The sequence below is a fragment of the Dendropsophus ebraccatus genome, chromosome 14, assembly GCF_027789765.1.
Source record: "Dendropsophus ebraccatus isolate aDenEbr1 chromosome 14, aDenEbr1.pat, whole genome shotgun sequence".
Classification (NCBI taxonomy): domain Eukaryota; kingdom Metazoa; phylum Chordata; class Amphibia; order Anura; family Hylidae; genus Dendropsophus; species Dendropsophus ebraccatus.
In genome coordinates this window covers 10,158,759-10,170,921 of record NC_091467.1, presented here as the reverse complement: position 1 = coordinate 10,170,921, position 12,163 = coordinate 10,158,759, and the positions used below count along the sequence as shown (strand labels likewise).

The 12,163-nt window shown below is 43.9% G+C and overlaps 1 long non-coding RNA gene across 1 annotated transcript in view; it reads left to right on the top strand.

Annotated features, from left to right (window-relative positions):
- Positions 1 to 12,163, top strand: part of LOC138771949 (uncharacterized) — a 23,173-nt gene extending 11,010 nt beyond the window's left edge. The window contains exon 4 of the long non-coding RNA XR_011359687.1: positions 12,046 to 12,163. This is a non-coding gene — a long non-coding RNA (uncharacterized lncRNA). The remainder of the gene's footprint in view (positions 1 to 12,045) is intronic.

The window sequence follows — 12,163 nt, the reverse complement described above, 5'->3', positions numbered from 1 at the left end:
GGGAGTTATACTAGGTGTATCCAAGGGGGAGGAGGGGAGTTATACTAGGTGTATCCTAGTGGGAGGAGGGGAGTTATACTAGGTGTATCCTAGGGGGAGGAGGGGAGTTATACTGGGTGTATCCAAGGGGGAGGAGGGGAGTTATACGAGGTGTATCCTAGGGGCAGGAGGGGAGTTATACTGGGTGTATCCAAGGGGAAGGAGGGGAGTTATACGAGGTGTATCCAAGGGGGAGGAGGGGAGTTATACGAGGTGTATCCAAGGGGGAGGAGGGGAGTTATACTAGGTGCAATGAAGGGGGAGTTTAATTTAAAGAAAAATAAAAATCATGGGAGTACCCCTTCAAGGTCCTTTTAAACAAGGAGATGATTGGCTGTCCAGTCCAGTGATGGCTCGATTCCGCAAATGAGCTTCTATTGTATTACTGTCAAACATTAGGACTTTGGAAAACACTGGAAGTTGAGAATTAGAACACACTGCCAATGGATTTCTTGTACAAGTCTTCCCCAATCCAGTGATTTGTAAAAGTTTCATTTACAGGGCACTGAGCTGCTTCTCTGTATTGTCCGCTATTTGATGGTAGTGAAAGGGTGAATGTCGGCATTAATGTTTCATGTGTTTCTCTTCCGTCGCATAATGAAGAATAAATGACTCAGGTGTATTATGCAGAAAGCTTCTCCTCTGCTCCCCCTCTGACATACAGTATACCATAACTAAGCCCTTCAGAGGGATAAAGGACCTGACTCATTAACAAGAAAATCTATTCCTTCAAGGAGATTGCCCTACAAAGGCTTCATAGACCTCCTGCGGAAACACAGTAGTCTGCCTTAGGCCTGTGGTATATATATATATATATATATATATATATATATATATATATATATACATGTATATAGTACTGACCTCCTCAGATTGGCCGGGGAGGGGGGGGGGGTTAGGTCCCCTAAAGCCAAACCTCTGCACCTCAGCTTCAGTCTCCATCTTCACTATACAACTCATTGTGTGAGTGGCTATAGTACATTTATGTGTCTTCCTGTTTGTTGATTTCTTAAAGGGGTACTTTAGAGAAAAAAAATGTTTTCAAATCAACTGCTGTCAGAAGGTATATCCTGCAGGAAGTGTTGTATTCTTTCCAGTCTGACACAGTGCTCTCTGCTGCCACCTCTGTCCATGTCAGGAACTGTCCAGAGCAGCAGCAAGTCCCCGTAGAAACCCTCTCCTGCTCTGGACAGTTCCTGACATGGACAGAGGTGGCAGCAGAGAGCACTGTGTCAGACTGGAGAGAATACACCACTTACTGCAGGACATACAGCAGCTGATAAGTACTGGAAGTAAATAGAAGAAATTAACAAATCTGTATGAGTTTTTGACCTGAGTGACACCTTTCTATCGAGACGAATGGAAATTTCTGTAGTAAGAGCATGTATTGTATTTAATGACATGTTTAGTTTTGCTTGTGAAGCTTAGTAATACATTTATATAATTCTCTCTCTAACTTTGTTACTACACCTCCCTTTTTACTATTTGGTTGACTGTCCTCACTTTTCCCTGGGTAGGAGGGCATTTCAGGAAGGGATGTGAGCGAGTATAAGGGACAGGAATGAGTCTTGGGGGGGGGGGGGGGGGGTATTAGGCTGAGGGGGGCAGGAATCAGGGGGGTGGGGGCAGGTATAGTAAGGTTGGTGACCTTTTGATTGGTGAGTGGCAGCATGTGATCCAATGTGTAGTCAGCTTATGAATATTTTAACGTTCCGGACTTTATTGTTAGGAAGATCATTAATTACTGTAATAACATCTGGATGACGAGTTCTCAGCAACTAGAAATGACACCGTAAGTAATAAATCGTCTGACTCATTAATCTGATTTATAGCATGCACCTGCATATGACTATTGTTATTGTTTTTGTATTGTTTTTTTAGGTCACATGATCTTTGATGAGCCACCATGGGCAGGAGAGAAGAGGGGATGCCCTCAGTCATGTAGCACTATCAGATGGGCGATCAGTGCATAGAGTCTGCCACAGACAGACTCTATGCAGTGATCGCAGATAATACTGATCAATGCAACATAGCAATGATCAGTGTCAGAAATCTAATGTAAAAATGTTAAAGTCCCCTTAAGGGACTTAAAGGGTTATCCAATGCTACAAAACATGGCTACTTTTTCCCCTCTCTTGTCTCCAGATTAGATGGGGTTTTAAACTCAGTTCCATTGAAGTAAATGGAGCTTATTTGCAAACCACACCTGAACTGGAGACAAGAGACGGGGAAAAGTGGCCATGTTTTTGTAGCGCTGGATAACCCCTTTAAAGGGAATGAGTCAGCCAGCCGTGCCGTGGTCTGCTCAGGAGCTTTATACAGTGCTCCAGGGAACCATATCAGCCCATTTGGGCCAATTGGTTCCATTTAAAAAGCCCCTCCCCCATAGCCCCTTCCCCAATAAAAGTTTCAATTACCCCCTTTTTCCATTTTATAAATAAAACACACAAAAATAAATAAACGTATTATATACTGTAACGTGCATAATTGTCCGATCTATTAAAGTAAAACAATATTATTCCCGTACGGTGAACTGTGTAAACAAAAAGCGGTAAAAAACGCCAGGATTGATGACTTATTACATTTTATATGAAAAAAATAAAAATAAAACGTGATCAGTACATCCGATCTACACAGATACTAATAAAAACTAGAGATCATGGCGCAAAAAATGATGCATCATACAGTCCGGTAGGTGAAAAAATAAAAGTGCTATAGGAGTCACCATAGGGCCAATGTAATCACACCTATTTACAAAAAAAAATCTGTTAAAAAAGAACAGTACACTGCATCTGGCTGTATTCAGACTGACCTATACAATAAAGATATCATGTCAGTTTTACCATAAAGTGCATTACGTAAACATGAACCCCCCCCAAAAAAATTTGCAGAATTGTATTTTCTCCCCCAATTTCACCCCATAAATGATATTTTGGGGGTTTCTTTATAAATTTATGGTACATTGAAAGGTGCCATTACAAAGTAAGCCTGTTCCTGAAAAAAACAAGCCCTCACATGGCCCTGTAGCTGGAGAAATAAAAGAGTTATAGCTCTTAGAAGGAGTGGAGAAAAAAATTAAAATGCAAAACTGAAATTTGTCGCAGTCCTTAAAGGGGTTGTCCAGGGATTTTTTAATAACCTAGCATTGCATTGACCTCTGTTGGTGCTGTATATTTTACACTTTATTTAGAGCTTATTGTGTTCTCAGGCTCAGTCACATGACCACTCTGCCTGGGTTTTCTTTACTTCCTGTGATGTCACATTTCCTTTCTGTTTCCTGTTCCTGCCAGTAAGGGAACAGGGAGTCATCAGGTGGGTGGGGTTATGCATCCACACTGATTTAGCCCCACCCCTGTAGGAGGAGCTAACATTTGAGCCCAGTAGAAACTGCAGCAGTTAGGCTGTATTCCCACGTTCCGTGTTCCCAACGAAACACGGACGTGGAATGCCTGTAACGGAGTCTCCCCCGCCGGACAGCATCTGTGATAAAATGCTGGGAGCGGGGGCAACTGTACTGATATGCGCCGCACTGTAATAAAGCAGCCGTGCGGCGCTGTCATTACAGTGCGGCGCATATCAGTGGTTCTAAGACAGACATTTCCTGCCTATGGGTACAGTGGGTGGAGCTAGATTCAGAGAGAAGGGGGCGGAGCTACCTCTCAAATGTTGGACAACCTCTTTATGGTCATTTGGAGTTCTGTCCTTAAGGGGTTAAGGATTAAATCTAGTCTGTAGTCTTAGGGTCCTATTCCACGGGCCGAGCAGGGCCCGATCAACAATGTAAACGAGCGTCGATCTGCTAGATTGCCGCTCCTTTACTGGGCCTATTCCACGGCCCGATGATCGTTGAGCGAGGGCTGCAAGGACATCGTTACCGATGTCCTTGCAGCCCTTGCAGCATCATACATTACCTGTCCAGGCTTCTTCTCCGCGCTGTCTTCATCCCAGGGTCCCGCGCGCTCTATCTTCAGAATGGCCGGTCAGCTGACAGGCCACCAGTGGCGTAGCTACCATAGAGGCAGGGTAGGCAGTTGCTATGGGGCCTGTGCAGGAGGGGGGCCCGGGAGAGAAGGTAAGAGTGTTTGTCCTTCTGCTTAACCCTTTATGTACTGCAGTGTGTAAGTGACCCAGTGTTTACTTACATACTGCAACACAAAAAATGTGCAGTGTTTGTGTTGTGCGTAGGGGAGGGGGGGCCCTTAAAATGTTTTGCTATGGGGCCCTGTGAATCCTAGCTACGCCCCTGCAGGCCACACTTAGCCAATCACAGGCTGCGGCGATCCCGGCCTGTGATTGGCTGAGCGCTCCGTCAGCTGACCGTCCATTCTGAAGATAGAGCGCGGCCAAATGGGGCCGATCCGGCCGATTATCGTTACTGTGGAATAGGGCCCTCAGCACAGAAAGGAAAGAGGGGACATGATAGAAACCTTTATATATATATATATATATATATATATATATATATATATATATACTGTATATATATATATATATATATATATATAACAGGAAGAAGAAGGGAAAGGGAGTACATAATGGAAACCTTTATATATGTTACAGGAGGAAGAAGGGAAAAGGGGGGACATGATGGAAACCTTTATATATGTTACAGGAGGAAGAAGGGAAAGGGAGGACATGATGGAAAGCTTTATATATGTTACAGGAGGAAGAAGGGAAAGGGAGGACATGATGGAAACCTTTCTATATGTTACAGGCAGGGGCGGATTAACTTTACCATAGGCCCCGGGCTGATCACCAAGCCTGGGCCCCTCCACCTCACTGTAACTATGGCAGCACTACCCTGGTGTTCATAGTACAGGTCATGATGTCCTGATTTGTGCAAAATTGCCATAAAAAACAGTGATTTTTTGCAAATCATGGCAGAAGTGTAGCCAGGAGACAGTACACCACTGAAAGTATAAGTCTTTTTGGGTGGTCATGGGCCCCCCAGGAGCTCAGGGCCCCGGGCTGCTGCCAGAAACGCCCCTATTATAATCCACTACTGGTTACAGGAGGGAAAAAGCGAAAGGAGAACATGATGGAAAACATTATATATGTTACAGGAGGAAGAAGGGAAAGGGGGACATGATGGAAACCTTTATATATGTTACAGGGGGAAGAAGGGAAAGGCAGGACCTGATAGAAACCTTTATATATGTAACAGGGGGAAGAAGGGAAAGGCAGGACCTGATAGAAACCTTTATATATGTTACAGGAGGAAGAAGGGAAAGGGAGGACATGATGGAAAACTTTATATATGTTACTGGGGGAAGAAGGGAAAGGGAGGACAAGATGGAAACCTTTATATATGTTACAGGAGGAAGGAAAGAGGGGACATGATGGAAATCTTTATATATGTTACAGGGGGAGGAAGGGAAAGGGAGGACATGATGGAAACCTTTATATATGTTACAGGAGGAAGAAGGGAAAGGAGGACATGATGGAAACCTTCATATATGTTACAGGGGGAAGAAGGGAAAGGGAGGACATGATGGAAACCTTTATATATGTTACAGGAGGAAGGAAAGAGGGGACATGATGGAAATCTTTATATATGTTACAGGGGGAGGAAGGGAAAGGGAGGACATGATGGAAAGCTTTATATATAGAAAAAGGCAAAATAGGTCAGCACTTCCAATAAAAGTTCGTTCTTTATTTCTTACTCCATTAAAAATGAACAAAAAGGCAGATACAAAAATAGAAAATACACATCTGACGCGTTTCTGGCTATACGCCCTTAATCATAGATGACATGTACAAAGGTATGGTGGGATAAATATAGGGGAAATACGCACATACTCCCTCCCACATCACACCTGAATCACATTATTTTCTCATAGACATTTAAAGTGAAAGACATGGAAAAACGCACATGGAAAAGTGCACAGTGCCACATGACAAAAGTAAAAAATTACAAAAGTACAAAACACACCATATATCTTAATAATTCATAATTAGATCCAGTCTATGATTTAGTCCTTTTGGAGATGAAGAATCCAACATGAGGATCCAGTATCCTTCACGATTTAAAAGTTTCTGCTTTCTATCACCTCCACGATCCGGGCGAAATACTCTCCCTATACCCATAATGGAAAGTGATGAACTATCTCCTGCATGGACTAGAGAAAAATGCTTAGCCACATTTGATGGATTTTTGACGTTCATGTGTGTAGCACCATAAATATGTTCACGTAAACGGTCTTTTAACCTACGGCTAGTGCAACCTACATAACCCATTTCACATGTAGTACAAAAAACATAATAAATTAACCAAGTGGTATTACAGTTCACGTAAACAAGGTAGACAATACAGAACATAAAATTAAAAGTTACGTGAACTGTAATACCACTTGGTTAATTTATTATGTTTTTTGTACTACATGTGAAATGGGTTATGTAGGTTGCACTAGCCGTAGGTTAAAAGACCGTTTACGTGAACATATTTATGGTGCTACACACATGAACGTCAAAAATCCATCAAATGTGGCTAAGCATTTTTCTCTAGTCCATGCAGGAGATATTTCATCACTTTCCATTATGGGTATAGAGAGAGTATTTCGCCCGGATCGTGGAGGTGATAGAAAGCAGAAACTTTTAAATCGTGAAGGATACTGGATCCTCATGTTGGATTCTTCATCTCCAAAAGGACTAAATCATAGACTGGATCTAATTATGAATTATTAAGATATATGGTGTGTTTTGTACTTTTGTAATTTTTGTAATTTTTTACTTTTGTCATGTGGCACTGTGCACTTTATGTGCGTTTTTCCATGTCTTTCACTTTAAATGTCTATGAGAAAATAATGTGATTCAGGTGTGATGTGGGAGGGAGTATGTGCGTATTTCCCCTATATTTATCCCACCATACCTTTGTACATGTCATCTATGATTAAGGGCGTATAGCCAGAAACGCGTCAGATGTGTATTTTCTATTTTTGTATCTGCCTTTTTGTTCATTTTTAATGGAGTAAGAAATAAAGAACGAACTTTTATTGGAAGTGCTGACCTATTTTGCCTTTTTCCATATCCTTCGATTTTTGGTCGTGCACTGGCTGGGTGAGCTGACTCTACTAATTACGTTAAAGCTTTATATATGTTATAGGAGGAAGAAGGGAAAGGAGGGACATGATGGAAACCTTTATATATGTTACAGGAGGAAGAAGGGAAAGTGGGACATGATGGAAACCTTTATATATGTTACAGGAGGAAGAAGGGAAAGGAGGGACATGATGGAAACCTTTATATATGTTATAGGAGGAAGAAGGGAAAGGAGGGACATGATGGAAACCTTTATATATGTTACAGGGGGAAGAAGGGAAAGGGGGGACATGATGGAAATCTTTATATATGTTATAGGAGGAAGAAGGGAAAGGTCAGATACAACATGACAAAATATTACTTTACTGAAAGAGTAGTAGATGCTTAGAACAAACTTCAGATGTGTCAGTTATCTGCCTGGTATATACATGTATCTATCCTAAGATAATAAGAAAGCTCACCCCAGCGCTCTTCCTCCTTCATCATAGTGAGATGGCAGTGACGAAATATGGACACTCTCTCCTGCTCTTTCTGGTTATGGCAGCAAGGGCATGTATACCTCTGTATTGGAAGCGCACGGTTCCTCCCTCTCTATCCCTTTGAGTAAATAAAGTCAATGACCTGATGAGAATGGAAGATCTGACCTGCTCACTCCAAAATTCTAATGGCCCTATTTCATGGGCCGTCTAGAGGAGCAAATGAGCGCTCTCAGCACTCGTTTGCTCCTTATTCCCCGCTCGCTGCCGCCGCTATTCAACGCGGCTGCAGCAAGCGGGTGAGTATGGGAGGGGCAGCGGGGAGGGGTGGTGGGGCTGCCCGGGCAATCGCTGATCATCCAGGCAGCCCATAGGATACAGCAGCGTCTGCTCCTATTCAACAGAGCGATGGCAGCAGATCGTTGCTGTATCAGTCGCTTGTTTTTCAACATGTACAATGAACAATGTCGGCTGATCGTTGCACTCTATTCCACGGGACGATTATCGTCCGTAGCGGCTGATTTCGGCTGAATACGGACGATAATTGTTCCGTGAAATAGGGCCTTAAGTCTCACTTCACCCAAATGTGGCTCGCTTGGATGGAGTTCAAAGACACTGCCGAGTATGGCACTCTACAGGCTGGGGACTCTCATGTCCGGCAGTCCACCTGAATTGTGGATGCCTACTGGCTGGCGAATACTGGCTGTATTCTGGGTACCTGTTCCCCTCTCTTCCATCCCCTCCCTTTTTTTCTTCTTCTTTTATACTACCCCCCTCATTCTACTTTTGCTTTTTTTCTATGTCCACTCAAGGTGCCCACCATTGGGCTTTAACCAACCTTTTCTAGTTTGAGTTTGTTGGTTGAAAAAGCAGCAGAGACAGGCGGTGTCTCACCCCATGGACTGGGCATTTTTACTTGTCCTATTATATGCATATGTTCTGCCATTTTTGGTTTTAGACTCCTATTTCACGGGCCAATGGGGGCCCGATCAATAATGTAAACGAGCGCCGATCTGTTAGATCGGCGCTCATTTACTGGGCCTATTCGTTTAGCGACGGCTGCAGGGACATAGTTACCGATGTCATTGCAGCCCTTGTTTAAACACCATACATTACCTAACCATGTTGCAGGTCTTCTCCTGCGCTCCTTCTGCCTCCCGGTCCCGCGCGCAGCAGCAGCAGCAGCTTCGGTCCGGCCTGTCTGAGCTGACAGACTGCTCAGCCAATCACTAGCCGCAGCGGTCCTGGCCAGTGATTGGCTGAGTGGTCTGTAAGCTAAGACAGGCCGCACCGAAACTGCTGCTGCGCGCGGGACCAGGAGGGAAAAGGAGCAAATGAGAAGACCTGCAACATGGTTAGGTAATGTATGGTGCTGGTGAAATCGGCGGCCGCCCGCCACGCATCGCCATTCCACGCAGCGATGCGCGGTCGGTGCCCGATGATTTTAAGTTTGAACCTAAATAAACGATCATCCGATCACACGATCATTGGCTGATCGTTGTCTCTATTCCACAGAGCGATAATTGGCCAAATCGGCCCGATTTGGCTGATTATCGCTCGGTGGAATAGGCCCCTTACACTGTGTCTGTGCTTTACACCTTGTTTTCCTTGCTCTCGGATTACATTATTGGGGGTGCGTCCCCGTATCCTGTCTATGTCTGCAGGAAATGTGGTTCTGATAAATAAAGAATTTATATTATATATATATATATAAAAAAAGATAAGAAAGGAAATAATAATTTTTTTGCTGACAATCTTCTATGTTTTTGGGCACCTTAAGGGGTATTCTAACTTTAGAAATTTGTGCCCTAACCACAGGATAGGGATGACTTGTGGTCAGACTCTCTCTGGTCTACAGGTTATTCTGTATCCCGTGTATAGGGGATAATATGCTGGAGTGAGAGTTCCCCTTTAAGCCTCTCGCTGTAGTTTCTATTTCCATGGTATGTTTGGTGTAATGAGATGAACCTTTCTCATTCCCCACAATGAGATTGTACATCTCTGCCCATTGTTGTGAGATTCTTATCATTTCGTTAATTGAAGAGAAACCTACTTGGAATTGGATGTAAGTATTTTTATAACATTCAATTTTCTTCCTCTTTGCATCATTTGAAGTTCCCTCATTCCGGCGAGGAGTTGTGCACTCCTGTATATAAAGAGCGTCTCCGCCAGGATAATTAAACCGTAAGAAGGAGAAGAGGCGCTTTCATCTCGGCTTCATAATAACACTAGATGGTTTTATCGCCAGGCCTCAATTATGTGTCCATTTTGTTTTCTTATGCGTCCCCTCCTTTTACTATTTTTCACCCAAATTATAAAGCTTTTAACAAAGACATTTTGAAGATTTTCCTTTTTTATATAAAGTGAAGTTCTTTAGAGCGCAGTCTTCAGAAACTCTCAGACTTTGAAGGATGCAATAGTTTTCCATTCACTTTATGCTTATGCAGGTTTTTAAGTGATATTCTACCCCCTAAAACTTCCACAGGATAGGGGATAAGTATCTAATCCTAAGGGGTCTCCAATATGGGGCCCAGACTCTCTGTTCTGTATGGAGCAGTGGACAGTTCCTGACATGGACAGAGGTGGCAGCAGAGAGCACTATGTCAGACTGGAAAGAATACACCTCTTCCTGCAGGACATACAGCAGCTGATAAGTACTGAAAGACTAGAGATTTTTAAATAGAAGTATATCTCAAATCTATATAACTTTCTGACACCGGCTGATATGAAAGATTTTTTTTACCCCTTAAATCCCCCTTTAGTGCCTGTTGTAAGGGGTATTTTTAGATAGGCTTTACATGTTACTTCTTTGTGTGGGAGTATATTCAGCATCAAAATCCAGCTGGATTCATTCATAGAAAAACATTAAAGAAAAAAAAAAATAATTTTAAAGAGAACATTTTTTTTTGCGTAATCTAATCTTTTTTATTTCACATTTAAAAAGAAATATTACAGCTATTTAAAAAAGGGGACACTGACATAGACAAGGCTGATAGGGAAATCTTTCTAGAACCCTAAAACATATGACACTAAATTATATGTACAGTAGGGAGTGCTCCCCCCTTCATGTTGTGTCCAGGGTATTTTTTTATTGCAATGCACCCATGTGTCATTTCATCTGTGAGGAGCAGCTCACTGTCTAGTAGGGTGTGGGGTCATCTACACCGATAAGGCCACATCTCCATTATCTGTGTAGTTTCTGTGTTAAGAATTTGTAAAGGACCAACAATGATGGTCACATGACCATGAACTTACAGGTCCTTTCCCTAGAAAACAATACAACCTATTGTGGAGAGTGCAGGGTGGGGGCTGCTTTGGTGGAACAGAAGTGGTGACCAACACTCTCTATTCCACCTCCAGCATCTCCTGGGCAGAGGACAGAGCTCCTGACCCCACTCTACTTCATGGCTATACTACAAATAGAGGAGGGGGGGGGGGTAAATAATAGAAAGATTACCTACAAAGGGACTACATGGGGATATTACCTATTTGGGGGTAACTGCCAGAGAGATGCCTAAGGGCCAGTTACATAGAATTCCGCCGCGGAATCTCGCCAGCCTCCCTGTCATACAGGCAGTCTATGGGAGGGCTCGCACACCTCCTCTCTCCTTGCCTCTCCGCCGCAGAATTCCGCCAGTTTTACTCCGTATGAACTGGCCCTAACAGGCGGATACTATCTACTGTTGGGTGGGGGCTAAAATCCAGGGGGAATACCTATAGGAGGATACTACCTTTGTATTGTGGATTTATTTTGTAATGGTATGGGGGTATTAGGGCCCTATTACACAAAGTGATAATAGGCCGAATCAGGCTGATTAATAGACAGAATGATCAGCTGATGAAACGATCATCGGCTGATCATTTCTTTAGGTCCTGATCTAAAATCATTGGGCAGAGGGCGCACATCTCTACGTGTAATAGCGACCGACGGCTGTCTTTCCCGCTTTCTGCAGCTCTGCCTTCTGTTCTGGCCTTTGCCCTGCCAGGCCGCCGGCCGCTCAGCCAATCACTGGTCATGACAGGCCGCCGGCCGCTCAGCCAATCACTGGTCATGACAGGCCGCCGGCCGCTCAGCCAATCACTTGCCGAGACAGCCCAGGGCCACTCTGCCAATCACTGGTCATGACAGGCCGCCGGCCGCCCAGCCAATCACTTGCTGAGACAGCCCAGGGCCACTCTGCCAATCACTGGTCATGACAGGCCGCCGGCAGCTCAGCCAATCACTGGTCATGCCAGGCCGCCGGCCGCTCAGCCAATCACTTGCCAAGACAGGCCTGGGCCACTCTGCCAATCACTGGTCATGACAGGCTGCCAGCCCCTCGGCCAATCACTCGCCTAGGGAGTCCTGGAAAACATGGATCCAGCCTATGGTGTGACTGGTGAAGCCCTGCTCTACCCCAACCTATCCCCCAGAATAAACAGAACACACTGCCGAATCCATATTGTTTTTTATCATGTCTACAATGTATGATTATGGATTTTTTCACTCCAGCTACATCTAACCACATCAACCTCACAATTCAGAGAATCCATATGTGTGTTCTACACAACAGAAAAATGACAGCAGAGAACAACAAAGAAGCCGCTTCATCAGACCTCGTAACTACAAG